The sequence below is a fragment of the Varroa jacobsoni genome, unplaced genomic scaffold (assembly GCF_002532875.2).
Source record: "Varroa jacobsoni isolate VJ856 unplaced genomic scaffold, vjacob_1.0 contig02928, whole genome shotgun sequence".
NCBI classification, from domain to species: Eukaryota; Metazoa; Arthropoda; class Arachnida; order Mesostigmata; family Varroidae; genus Varroa; species Varroa jacobsoni.
This window is the reverse complement of record NW_019214912.1, coordinates 9,789-23,989: the sequence shown is the minus strand read 5'-3', so window position 1 is coordinate 23,989 and position 14,201 is coordinate 9,789. Positions and strand designations below refer to the sequence as shown.

The following is a 14,201-nucleotide window of genomic DNA, read 5'->3' as shown; positions in this document are numbered from 1 at the left end:
TCGTTCGACAGCGACCATATTATAGCCAACCACAGAAACACCAGAGGGTGACTATTACTCTGAGAATTTGCTACGAGCTGAATATGTTCTATCTGGAGACACGGTAAATGAACGGACCAGAACTATAGCTCTTCGGCGAAACTGACCTGCCCGCGTAGCCACAATTGTACCTTACCAAGCAACAATCGATTAGTTCCATTCTTCATGAATCGTTGCCCGATATAACCAATACGCTAGCAATCTATCATTGTCGTCGACGTTATGTTTCTCTGAGCAGTGTACGCTAAGATAAAGAGACGGCCTTCAAGATGGCGCCACCCATTCTTTCATTATCGCTTCATTGATGCAGTGAATTGCAGCGCCTGCAGTAATGAGCCACTATATTAATGCACATGCTTCTATAAAGAGCGCGTCATATCAGACGTGCCGGAGGTAATCATGCAGTAGTCCGCTCAACTAGCCTTGCGTCTGATTGCCCCCACTATTGTGAATGAGGATGAAAATTATGCCAACACACGACCTCTGATGAGAAACTGCTTTGAATGATGTACTATGTAACTTCTGCGAAGGCAATCGCAAATGTATCTGCCGGATCTAACGGCTGCAATTAAAGTGACTAAGTCATGTCTTGACATAAAGGCAAGAAACAAAGCGAAATTAAAGGATCAATATTACTGCTGATAGCTGAGGACATTTTTTGCGAGGGAATTTATAGGGGAATGGTAAAAATAATATGGACAGCATAAAACGACCTGTCACGTGACGGTCTTTTACGATCTCAGACTCGATTATATCTAGGATTGATCTAGGTTGACAAACAAACGATTTACCCGTTCGAAAATACTCGGAATATTCGGAAATAAAAAAAAAACACCCGACTTCATTTATGCCGTTCAGTATTTCTAATTTATCTAACATTCCACTTATTTTGTTTGATCTTGCGGTTGCTATTTTAGCAATGAACCGCTACAGTTACTGACTTATATGGTTCCCACCGTTATCTGATTTCTTAAATTTTTAAAATCTGCATTTTTTTTTAAGTTCTATGTATATACATGATTAAATGCTTTCAGAGAATATGGTCCGTCGTAATTACACCATAAATTGATTCACGTAACTTTTGCCAGGTGGGTCAAGTTGTTTCAAAGGAAATGATTTGCGGGATGAAAATGGACAGCTATATCCGATGTTAACAACTTATATCGATAAGTTTGCGTGCTCGAGTGCGATTTAAACTTTTGCTCCTTTCGGAGGTTTCCCTACATAGGCTGAAAATATTATCGAGAGCGTTGCTTGTTGTAGCACTATCGCTCATCGGGTCGATACACAGACGGTATTGATTATAGCTACTTCGGTCTTATGACCAACTTCTGTCAATATTTCAATTCCAACTAAAAGTCCAGTGGTCGTATATTTTATGATGACATCGCCTATGTAGAAGAGGACCTGTGTCTTGCGCGAATACCATGCGTCGGACAAAGTCGACCGTCGTGAAGGCCGTTAAGCCCATTACAGCGACCTGGATTAGCAGTACAGCGAACCACTGCCAGCCCAAGCAGGACAGAAAACTTGGAGGTGGATTAGGAGCTAATTTTATGTCCAATAGTTCTTGGACGTCCTTAAGAGTTACGTGACCCTGCTCTTCTGCACCAACTTTTCGTCTTATAGCGTCCAATTGAAGTAAAAGGTATTTTAGTGCCGCTTTTATGGATCGGAGATCCTCGCGCACGTACTGGGCCTCTTTGAGCGTCCATCTATCTTGTATGTAACTAACGATTCCTTCTCCGAACTTCAACAGTGAGTCGATCATTTCTTACTTATTGTACAATTAAATACACTACCAATGAGGTAATGCGTGTGCGTCTCAGAACTTATTTTAATCTGGCTAAGTTTCGTTATTTTAAACATTTTGACAGTTAAAGTGAATTCTTTACGCAAACTACCATTTTTTCCATCTACGCATCGGTCTTGCGGGCGAGTTCCTATTACTAGCTAACTCAATCATGGACTGCTTGTGTTGCCACTCGTTGTGCTTTGATTCGTCAATGATCACAATTTAGACCTAGGTACGCTTGTTTGACATTAGGACACCAAAGGACGACCCCACGGATGTATGTCTTTTAGATGGCGACCGATGTACGATTTATTCTTCTTCTCAATTGGCTTTTGTGTTAGTTCTCTTGCGGGTCGTAGTTGCAAAAAGTTCACTTCGCCAAGTCGAACCATTATATTCATAAAAATGTCAAGGGACCGATTTAAATCCAGAGAGGTAGTCTGGTTTCGTGTGGATTAAGGATGAGGTGTCAACAAAAAACTGAAATTCATGTCAGGAAGAGTTCTAAGGCATGATTGAAGATGATCGCAAAGGTAAATTTAGTTGATAGTTGAGCATACTCAATTGGCGTCGACAAAACAATATTTTTGATAACGGGGTCTTCGAATGGAGGGAACGTATGACGCATCAAAGTCAATTATTTCTGGTACTATCAGAAAATTGCATCCAGACAATGGCGCTGCCGAAACGCAAACAAAAAGTTGCTTATATCCACCTTTGTAACAAATATCGATTATTTCTATTACGATTTATACGAGTGTCACAGTGTTTTTGATTTAGATGGACACACAGTCGAAAGATTTAGCTACCGAACGATCCGAGATATATCATTATAAAAAAAAAACTATCGGGCTTTCGAGCTGACGAGGAGACAGGGATTAAACCGAATATTTGTACTACTTTGCGCCAGAATACGACTAGGGACATTGTGTATCTTAAACTTTAAGCAGAACTTTTCTTATCATCACGCAATTCCAAATATCATATATATATATATATATATATATATATATATATACAACATGAGCCTGCGTACTCGAGAACCGTTATCCATTCAACAACCTTAACCATTTTTATCTTCTCACAAATTTCGTCCATTGAACCAGCAGAACCTCACTGAAGTAATAATTCGCCTTTAGTAGCAGTGTCTTCTATTTTCACATAGTGTGTACCCGAGCCACCGTGCAATCGTATGGCCATTACCGAAAGACAGGGTCCACGTTTCAGTGAAGTCAGAATAACGACACACTCACTACGCCTGCACCAGCTGATGTTACTACCGCTGAAGTCCGAACAGTCTTCGTAGGGGTCACGGATTGCGCATGCAGGCGTACATGGACTTCGTAACCTACTTAAAAGTCTAGAAAGGAACCCAGGAACACACATTGTTTCCTATTGAAAATGGCCAACAATAGCATCGATCCAAGAACGACGTATGGGACAGCTTTAACTGGCGACTTTGGAAGCAAACGAAAGTACAGTGACTTACTTGACTTGATAGACAGACGGGATATCCAATTGAATCAAACAAAGAAAAGAACACTTCTTTTTTGTTTTTATCGTCTCAACAAACTGTTCACGGTTTGTACGAAAGCAGCATAGGGACTCGTTGACTTGGACAAAAACTAAATGCATGTGCCCTATGAACAATGAAATTTATCAAAATGACGAAATCAATCAGGGTCTTCGACCCTAAACGGACATCCTATTTTTTTCATGCAAGGCGACTCGCAAGTAATGGCAGTTTAGTAGGCAAGAATAGCAAACTTCTGTCTAATATTAGAAAAAAAAAAAAAAAAAAACTGGAAAATCCAGTCCAATAGTAGCTTTTATTCAGACTCCTGTATGTTATTATTGATCAGTTTATACAAGTTTAAGAGTACAGCCTAGCTGTTTCTAGAATTGTTGTGAATTCAAGTCGAATGGTAAAACACCAAAGATTAATCCGGCGTTTTTCTAGTGTCATAGTCTAGCGATATGTCGTAATAATCGTATAGCGATAAACTAAAAACACCATTAAAAAAAAAACTGAAACGTATAGTCTACACCTATATTATTCAATTACTTTTTTAGTTATGCCGACTTCCACTGAACGTGATTTGAACTCAAGGAACCGGACAAACCCACGAGCTTAATCGGAAAAGTTCGTGATCTGGCACCTCCACGTTTTCGTTACGACACAATGGTCTGGCAGAACCTAGCTATATATGGCTTTGGTCTAGCTTAATAAAATGAAAAAGACCATTTTCAACCTAAACACTCTCTCTATAGGTTTTAACTTTTACGTCCGCTAGCGCCACTAAGCCTAGACCACAACATGCCCTACGGATTAGCAGTAAAACACGTTACCCACTACGCTGTCTCTAGGACACCTTTTTTTTTTGACTAGTTGATCCCTTAACTCTTACCCTTCGACGACGATGTGCGACCACCTGCCTAAACGCTCTATATTCCGATCACTTCTACTAGTCTGAGGTCATCGCCGGTTATTAAATTACTGGAATTAAATATATGGAATATGTGTACGATTTGTTTGATACTGTACAGTTATATCACGCTTCGTACTTGCGTAAATTGTCCGTGTTCATCGGTAAAACGCTGTATTTTATTAGAGAAAAACTATGTATTCCCCTAGATTAGGGTTTACCGAGTAAACCCTAATCTAGGAGAAATAGTCTTGTTGCAAGAGGAGCTAATATAACTCTTACGATTATGATGAATTATTTTGTCACCGGTGCTAAAACATCACGAATTCACACTGAATGGTAATTTTTTATTATTGGTTTAGACACTCGTTCTTACCGATTATATAGATTGTAGTTTCGCATTTTTAGGCATGCATCTCTATACATGTATAGTGTTTGTTTCAGCATGCCTACAGCAATTGGATTATTTCGAATAATGTGTTTTCGGCGTAGTAAAGTATATTATTATGTTAATAAAAATCGTTTCTCTGAACTTCTGCTTTTAGAAGAGGATTGACTCTCGGCGTTCCTAGTTACTCGTCTGTCACTTAAAACTTAATTATGGGAACTTTGTCGCTAGAGTTAGGATCGTAAACTTATGTAAGTGGATAGTCGATGCCGGGTGGAGAGTCTCATAAACGTGTTCTTCTCAATGTTGTCTAATCCTATTTTAGACAGCAGTAATCAAATGCATCGAAGAGTATACTAATAAAATGGAAGCAAGGGGCTCTTGAAGTAATATTAGATCACCTCTTTTTACAGGTTACCCTTTTTTGTATCGTTAATTATCGAGGTAACTGAGTTAGCAGAGCCGTTTCGGCCAATGCAAGCCTCGAACGTTCAGAAGCGCGAACGAGTTGTGCAAAATACGGGCAATTTCTCTAATTAATATTAGCTATCTAGTGCATCAGCTTAGTACAATCGCGGTAATGGATCGCGCTATTTATAAAGCTTTAAAAAGGAATAGCAAATTTCAGGCATGAGAACTTTGGCACTTGACCTTTAGCAGTAGATCAAGTAAGCTTCTGTTTATATATTAAATTCGTTCATTAGGTTTATAAATTGCCCCTATGCTAGTGCACCAACAACGTGTTTGCCTACTAAAATTAAGGTCGTATAGTAGCCTAGGTTCGAGTTCTCTCATAGATAGGCCTCGTTTCGTAGTGGGAGCCACCATCTAATTCAATGGCTAGCGGGAACGTGAAACATTTGAGCCTATAGATTCGACAAGTGTGAATAGTCTTTCCTATCAACGAATCATTTGAAATAGCCCTTTTCCGCAACAACAGATTTTGATGTGTTTAGATATATATGATTATCATAATTTCATATTATGATTGCGCCCTCAAAACTGATCAGATTTTCTATGACGGTCGGTTTGGGCTTCGGAACGCAATACTAGCTGATAGCTGTTTTTGGAGATCTGAGGTCGACGCATTTTTTGTGTGTGTGAATTTGCAAGATTCCCAGTGTAACTTTATGTTCCTATAAATTTAGGACGTGCGGGCTTTATCGATACCGTGAGCAACTTACTGAGAATGCACGTTCTCTTTAATTAATCAAATGGTACGGTTAAGTTGAATGTTTTCGCAGGTTTCCTGTTCGCTCTTCCAAGATGGCAGAGGTCGTCATCTGTATCCTTTCTAGTATAGGTATATTAATAAGTGCTTAAATTTGCTGTGGTATCGACGACTTGAGTGACTTCATAAGAAACGAATATTATTCAATTTATTTATCTAGAACAAAGCTCGTTCTGTGTTGCCTTTGTTTCCTCAACGAAGGTTTCACGGTTTTTTGTCTTGCTTGCGCGAAAGCACTAGTGGACTCGAACAAAATCGTGGTCCTGAAAACATGGGCAAAGAAGCTATTAGCCCAACGCGGAACCAGGTTAGTTACCGGCGTGATGAACGATGCTAGACTGGAGATAGAAACTGACAGTTAGCATTTACCGGCCCGGCAATACCGCAGAGCACTGCATCTAATCCGAAAATCAAATGAGGCCGTGTTCGTCTATGGCCCGACCAAACGATGCGTCCCGTTTCGGTGGTATAGCTGATATTTCTTCGATTTTCGAAATGATCTTTTACCCTTGCTCTGTTACTGCATGTGGCCTATAAACAATGAGATTCACTAAACTGATGAAGTCAGTAGCTGAATATCTGCAGTGTTACAATTGCAATCATCATACAAAGGTGCTCTTTTCTACCGAACACGATTTCGTATTTCTGTACTGCTATAGCAAAGAAAATGCTAAAGAGGGAATTGTAATTATGGAGAAAGCACAAAGTGCAGTACAAAACGGGGTGGACTTATTGCCGTTGCATCGCAACGTATTTACCGTAATTCTGTGCTCACGAAGAACCTTGGACGACTAAATAACGCTTCGCCGTAATGCAGTGACCTGAGCGTATGGCATGTTCTCAGGGCTCCATAAAAAATCATCACAAGCTTCTCTGTCAATCGCTCCCAATCAATTCAGTAACAAAAAAATATTATGTCACCTAAGTTTGTTTATGTAACGAATATGTGTGTATATATAACGTTACAACGCGTACCGGTATAGTTAATCCAAGACATTTCTATCATTATTGTTCCATAGGAATAATCCGAATCAATCGCGTCTGTGCCGGCATTAATGCAATATCTTACCCAACTATCTATAGCTACAGTTATTCGAGTTCAGGTTTTGAAGTTCGCATTTGAAAAAGCGAAGGGACGGAACTCTGCAGCGTGTGTATTACAAACGGGTCTGATTGGCCATTTGTTGAGTGGACACCGAAGACCGTTGTCACCTTGGTGACCATCAGCTGCTCGATGGAACTTTGGCGGCGATTGATTTGTTGGGTTTTTGCCGTCGAAGTATCATTTTGCTTTACGGCGGTAATCGAGTGATGTATCTTTCGGTAGCGTAGTGGCTGGAAAGACACGCTATACGTGACCGTTGTTGGTAACCAATGTACGTTCTTAAATGATAAAATATGGACATCCGTTCAAAATGAACGCGTAAATTGTTAGCGTGAACTTGTCTAGATGTCTGCCCAAGGTAAGCCCTTTCCGATGTACAAGCATATCTAGCTGAAGCTCGCAAGCAATGCTGCGAATTAGAATTCGCTAAACGACAATTCACAGCATTAATATTATGCTGCAGTGGAAAGCAGTTAGCGTATTCAATTTATGTTGCTTCGCCAGCATACGATTACGTAATATAACTTCGAAGCTGGATTTTACACAAGATAATAACGAGCCAGTAGCCAAGTTCACTATAGGCTAAACAGACTGGTTGGTTACCTTAGCATTGCGTACTCACGTCAAAAGAACTTGCGTTAAAGTGACAGTATTATCAAATAAACCTAACAAACTTTGAATAGCATTCGTGTACGTCAATGCGCCACGCGGTCTGGCCAACATCCTCAAGTTTTCTTATGGCGTAGAAGTTCCACTACAAAAAAGGCCTTGACTTATAAGCACAGTGTGATTTGTCCTCTCTTCCTACCTCTGATCGACTGATTATTTTGCCAATAATGGCCCTCTTGGACGGCGAAGGGTACTCTATAGCAGAAAGTAAACGTGTTCAAAGATCGATCCGCCTTCGTTTAACGAGCTTTTAGGCTATTCGCTCAATATCAGGAAAAGGTGAGTAAACAAACATTATCTTAGACGTCTTGCAACAGCCTTAGAAATAGAAGGCTTAATCTAGAACTGGTGCAAATATAGCTTAAATGGCCCAGCGTTATTACCAAAAACTAACAAAAAAAAAAAAACAGAAACCGCAATCATCATATACTATTGTTAGGCGTATCGTCTGTTCTGTGTTTCGGACTACCCATATCTTTGAGAACATTTATATTCTACTCGTACGAGCTTGCAGGAACGCAACGAACGAGCGTATGGTAATGTGTGGGCAACTGAATATTTGCCATTAAACCCTTAGGCGTCGAAGCATAAAAGCCGTTGAACTTCATTTGTTTCACCTGCTCTTCTGCCTTCTGTAAGGCGTAGGCGGACGACAGTACAAAAAAGCAATCACTTAATCGGCCTAATCAAAATTGAAAAAAAAAAAAAAGAAAAAGAGACAATTCAAATTCTAGTACTTAAAACAAACATAGAACATTGATGAATAATAAATATTCATTCAGCTCCGTCTCAACTGGAAACTCTAATTTAAACTAGTGTGTCGCGTACTAGCTTCATTCAATGAGACAAGATCCAACAAGTGCAAACGAATTTATTTATTTCGAACATCAATATTTTAAGTAAAATTGTTTTATTATCATTAGAAAAAAATACCCGCGATAATAGAGAAACGAAAACAGTTTGTGTTTTATTGCTAACAAAGGAAATCGTCAGAACTCGTCAATCTCAAACCAATAACTCGTTAGGGCTCAGAGCAACTAAGCTCACAATTCATTAAATTAGTGTTTCCCTTTGCATTAATTTAATATTATGGCACATAATATATTATTAGAGCTGATTCTATTTTCAAGCCTGACTTACCTGATTTATTTATTTATAAGAAAATATAGGAAATAATATGACGAACGATACATATGCAGTAACGAAAGTGGTAGCCCATGGTTGAAGCGATACCAAGGCAGGTATCATCAGCATGTCTTAGATAAGCCGCATGTTTAAACCTAAATTTCCACGCGAAGGGATTTTTTAAAGATCTGTCTGACAAAGACTATAGCTCCACAATTCGAAGGGTACTAACGATACTGCAGAAGCATACATTGCGGCCGTGAAGCCAAGCGCGTGCATTTTATAGTAGTAGTAAAATCCGAAAAGAAGTTGAAGGTTGTGATTAAGCACTTCAAACACGTAACGATTAGTTAAAAAACGATAGCGGCAAGTCTAATTCGTTAATCTATTGCTTTCTGTCTTGTGTACCTAATAGGTAGTTCACATAGATACAGTTTAGAGAACGCAGCCAAATATACGATATCTAGCTCTATCTCCACGAGCCGTAGATGCTCAGATACGATTGAAATTGAGTTATATAGGTCTATTGGAGGAAATTCAGATATCTCTAGTAAGAGCGACGCTCCTAAAAAATTCGATCAAAAAGACACGGCAATGAACAGAGAAAAACATGATCCACGCCTGACCGACACCTTCCATTATACGCATCATGCCCCTTAGTTGAGAAAGTCTTTGAAACAATATTGAATTGCAGTACCAGGGCCTCTCGTGGAACAGACAGAGTGAGTTCTTCGCAACATTTTTGTTCGTTAATCTCTATAGAGAAATTGGTTTTGTTCCCGCGAAAGGCACTACTACCACATTTATAACTCCTCATAGACTACAGATTTCTAGAAGTTGTGACCATTTCATTACATGTTGGAAGACCTTTAGAAAATACCTACAGAAAAAAAGACAGATATTATGTGGCCCAATTCGTTATTTGACCTTCCATGATCTCAATTATCTGCTTGTTATCCGTTCGGGGGTTCTTTTCCTCTTGAAAAATTTTGAGAATCAGCTGGGTTGACACCCGTTATACCAGCACCTTTTGTAACTGTTGATCTGCCTCTGTATTGTATATTATAGCGTCCTGCCTATTAATGCCTTGCCATACAGAGCTCGATGAGACAGGCGGCTGTTGTACCCTCCTTGCAATATTTAGCTCTTATTATTAGGATTTCGACATAACTGTCTTCCAAATAAAAGCACAAGAAGCCTATCAAGTTCATTGATTTCATCACGCATCAAGATGTCAGGCTGCATAAAGAGAACCAGAGAATACGGTCTACCACTTTTCTATACTGTCCTATGCATATATCGATCATATAGAAGTCTCTAAGCACCCATGAAAAATTTCCTTGCAAAGTCGCAGGTAATCTTTCAGCTACATGCTATAGCGGACCCAAGCCAAGTTGCGCAGCAACTCCTTTAGGAAATTCGTACCGGCCCCGACACATTATGCGATCTAATTAGCAAACTCACCATTAGCTGCCCCCATGGCTTGCTACTTTGTTTAATCAAGGGTCCTTTCTAACATTTTCATTTTCCAAATCCCAAAACCTTTTTCTTCCGTTCTGACATATTTTCCAGCTCCGGCCACTCCAGACTTTCTGACTATCGTTTTTAACGACTTACGATTCACTTCACTCGTGGCCATATTTTCCAGTGAGGACGGATACTATTGTTGCATTCAGCCGCCAGCAACATCACAGGCTCCGTCGGGGGTCATTCTTATTAAGCGAAAACCGGCACGTAATGATCGACGACACGAACGGTCTGAGGTTTACCTGGTAAATCACTTGATAGGGGCGTTTTTGTCGTAAAAGTTACCATCCTGTCCTACGGCATTAATTACTGTTGGTAGTTGAGCTGAATTGTCTTTTAGCTCAAGAAGTTGGCATCGTACTACTTTGTTGGTGCTTGGAGCCTTGAAGCCATAACCGTGCATTATGGTCAACTGGAAACCCATCGGTGCATCAAAGCTTTAAATACGTTGCCTCGTCAACAATATGCCTGTAGGAAAATAATGTTTACATTTAGTGCTGTGGTAATTTTGCTCCAGCTCTATTGGTTGGTTTCAAGTCTATAACAGGCCAGAGCTGTCAGTACCTATACTTCATCGTGTGTTCAAAATACACCTTCCAGACCTTGCCTACACCAAGCCTTGGTCAAGGCGCGCTCAGTTTAACTGCCTCAATGCGTTGGACAACGCCTGATTATTGGTAGAACCTAAGCCTACCGCAGTATATTGTCTGACCTTTTTCGCCCAAATAATTGTGGTAGACTCCTGGTATACTGGCCGGTGGTGAAGGCCACACTTCGAGTGATTCATAATGACACTGGCTTAGTAATCGATTCGAACAAACCGTGTTCGCTGGTTTCGTTTTCTGCTTCGTTTCGTTTCGTTGTCTGGCCGCAAATATAGGGGTAAAGGATATGCGAAGGTTCGAATACAGGAACATAGCATGACGAACGATGCAAGGAAAGGGTGATACAATTCGAAAAAACGTGGCGCCAAAATCAAAATCCGATGATGATTCGAGTGGGATAAGGAAGCGTCGTACAAATTATTAACCATGTCACAAAGAAAATTAGCATCGCGTTCGCCGGAGTTACATGATGGCTGAATCGCGAAGGTTTCACGTGGAACGATCAAGTAAACGGTCGAAGAGGGTCGTAATCAGTGGATGGGATCGAAGGCACAAGCAATGCGTTTGAAAGCGTCACAGGTGGAATAGACCGTGGTACAAACTGTAATTCCATCTGTCATGACACAGGGTAAACTCAGGCAGTTGCTTAAAATAGATACACTTTATTTCCAGCTGGAAGGGGCCAGCTGTCTGGGGGGGTAACATTTGACTAAGGCAGAACCGGACGTAAAACAGCCGCGAATCTCAAAGGCATTTGCTTTATTCCTCTGTCTGTTGTATTTGTTGGGAAAAGTTGGCTTTGTCGATGAAGGCGCGTTACTGCAGGAGACAGAGCAGCACAATCCAAACCCTTCCTGATGGCCATTAGGCCTCCTGTAGGACCAAACGGAGATTGGAAATGATTCAAAATGCATGTACCGCTAATGGAGTAGACTAGCAACGAAGGTCTGAGCTTATTCTGTATCGCCAATTACTTAGCTACATCGCCAATTACATACCTTTGAATTGCAATACAGGAGGTTATTGTGTAAGTTGTAGTTACTTGATTATATTACATTCTTGTAACTAGTATAGATAATGGTTCAAGTTGTACTTTAAGCTAATGTATATTATTTTATAGAACAACCTCCTAGAGTTAGTGTATTGGAAACGTGAAGCAATAAAACAGTAGACTATGGAAAACTGTGCAACTTTTATTTTAAATAAATCTTTAAAGTGTTTTCTACACAATGAGTCTACGCGCGATTTCGAATTCAGATCGTATTCAAAATCGCCCACATTATGTTACAGTGTTTTTTTCTCTTAAACTAAACGTTAGCCACATGTGAATGCTAGGAAAAGTGTCTTGTTATCTGTACCATGTGTCATTTTTATAGATACATAATTAAAAAGAGCTAACAGAACCGAATTGCACACCGTTGTCTAAAGTCCTGCTTCAGTAGGGATTTTTTGTGGGTAAATTATAGATATTTAATTCAGATACAACTAAAAGAATGTGTCATTAAGACCAAAGTGGCCAAGGAAAGCTGAAAACAGGAAAAAAAAAAGCAGGAAAAACAGAATAAGACAGACATATTGTATCAATTGTCTATCGGAACTAAGCTTTTGTGCCACTAAATATCGATATATATAGTCGATTGTGCCGGGACTATCCAAAATAATAACAAGACAATAATACATAGCAGGCAAGTAGAAGAATTACCAGATTCTTCACTTATTCTATGAGAAAAAGCAGCTCAGAGATATATCGTTTATACCATTATCTGTACAACTAACCTAGTTTACTTGGACATTCACTTTTTGCCCTACCGTGTACCGCGTTCTTGTTCTAAGCCACAGATTGCCCCGCATTATCGTTAGCAGCCACACTAATCGAAACGACAATTTGACCTTGATCTTCTATCGTTGTGACAAGAATTTAATCACTTAGTGGCATCATCTTCAACGTTATTCACGCTCTTCTCGCTGCTTTCTTACCCATCGCCAACTATCCGTAACATTCTCGCCTGCATCGTTCCGTTTTGCTGCAATCTGTCAGATCTCATCCGCATAACTATTTGGGTTCGTCTGTGACATAAATTGCTACTGCTCTCAGTATTGTTGGTTGAAGTTTCCCCGCCTAGCCCAGTTTTGCAAGGACAAGGCTCTTCTATGTAAGACACGACTGACTTGGTATCTCTGGCTGGCGTGGCGTTTCTGTGCCTTCTCAGATGCAACTTCACCTCACTAGCGAACACAACAAGTGGGCAAAACCGTTACAAAACGAACGCATACATGCATTACTGTTCTTTCCAGACTTCGTATCTCTCGTTTTTTCTATGCATTTCAATAATAGAAAATATATAATAGTGCGTGGAATGATGTGAGGCTATGCAAGAAACAATAGGGTAATGAAACTTGCGTTTGGATTTCGAGTATAGGTCTGAGGTACGGGATGCCCGCTGTCGTTGCCGAATGCTCAGACATTTATGTTATTTCCACATCATTTAACAAAGACCAGGAGCCAAAATAAAAACCGCTTCGAATTTTATCCTAGCGTAACGATGCGGTCAGCTTCACAGCTGCAGCTGCACCGCGTCGAACATAGAAAGCATTGTGCCATGTTTGAAACTAGTACACGCAGGGTAGCCGAACGGTAGGATAAACAACAATTGCCTCAACTAGCGACGATCTTTGGTAGTTGTCCATCGACGTGCATCGGCTTTTGCTGCGCCAATAGCTAGGTACGGTTTGCGGGCATATTCTCCCTCTTTTTTCCTGACAAGAAGCTAATAGGCTATGGAAAAGCACATCGCCCTTTCGTCCATACAGACTTCATACGGTTCACGTGTATCATATTTGTTGATATGTCATCGTCTTACTTCATTGTAAAAAAGATAGCTAAAAGGAGAACGGCTCAACGGATTTACGCTAAGGGGAGAACCGAACTAGGCGCTCAGCAACTCCCCAAAGGCCATTTATATGACGCGATTGTGCTAAGAGAGGTCTGGAAAGAAAAGAGCCTGGGGTGCAATTTAGCTGTACATTATGTTGAGAGGACAAACAAGCGTAATTAGTGTAAATGGCAGAAGGAGTTATTCTCCTCGTTTGTCGCTTGTAATTGGCTGGTGGACTTTGGCCATCGATAGGCTATAGGAGGTGGAGATTTGTACCGCTGCATACGTGCAAGTGTGCTTATCCTCAGTTTATTATGCATGGGATTTTTCTACGAGCTCTATGAGATTAGTAGGAAATAAATGAATGCACGTCTAGTGTTTGAAATCTTTGACGGAATACAATAGATTAGTATTC

The 14,201-nt window shown here is 40.2% G+C and overlaps 1 long non-coding RNA gene across 1 annotated transcript; it reads right to left on the bottom strand.

Annotated features, from left to right (window-relative positions):
* Nucleotides 1-9,679: 9,679 nt before the first annotated feature.
* On the bottom strand, nt 9,680-11,177 carry LOC111272668 (uncharacterized). Its single transcript, XR_002687644.2, has 2 exons — nt 11,018-11,177; nt 9,680-10,773 (listed from the first exon to the last, which is right to left on the bottom strand). It is a non-coding gene; the product is annotated as an uncharacterized LOC111272668 (long non-coding RNA).
* Nucleotides 11,178-14,201: the final 3,024 nt, after the last annotated feature.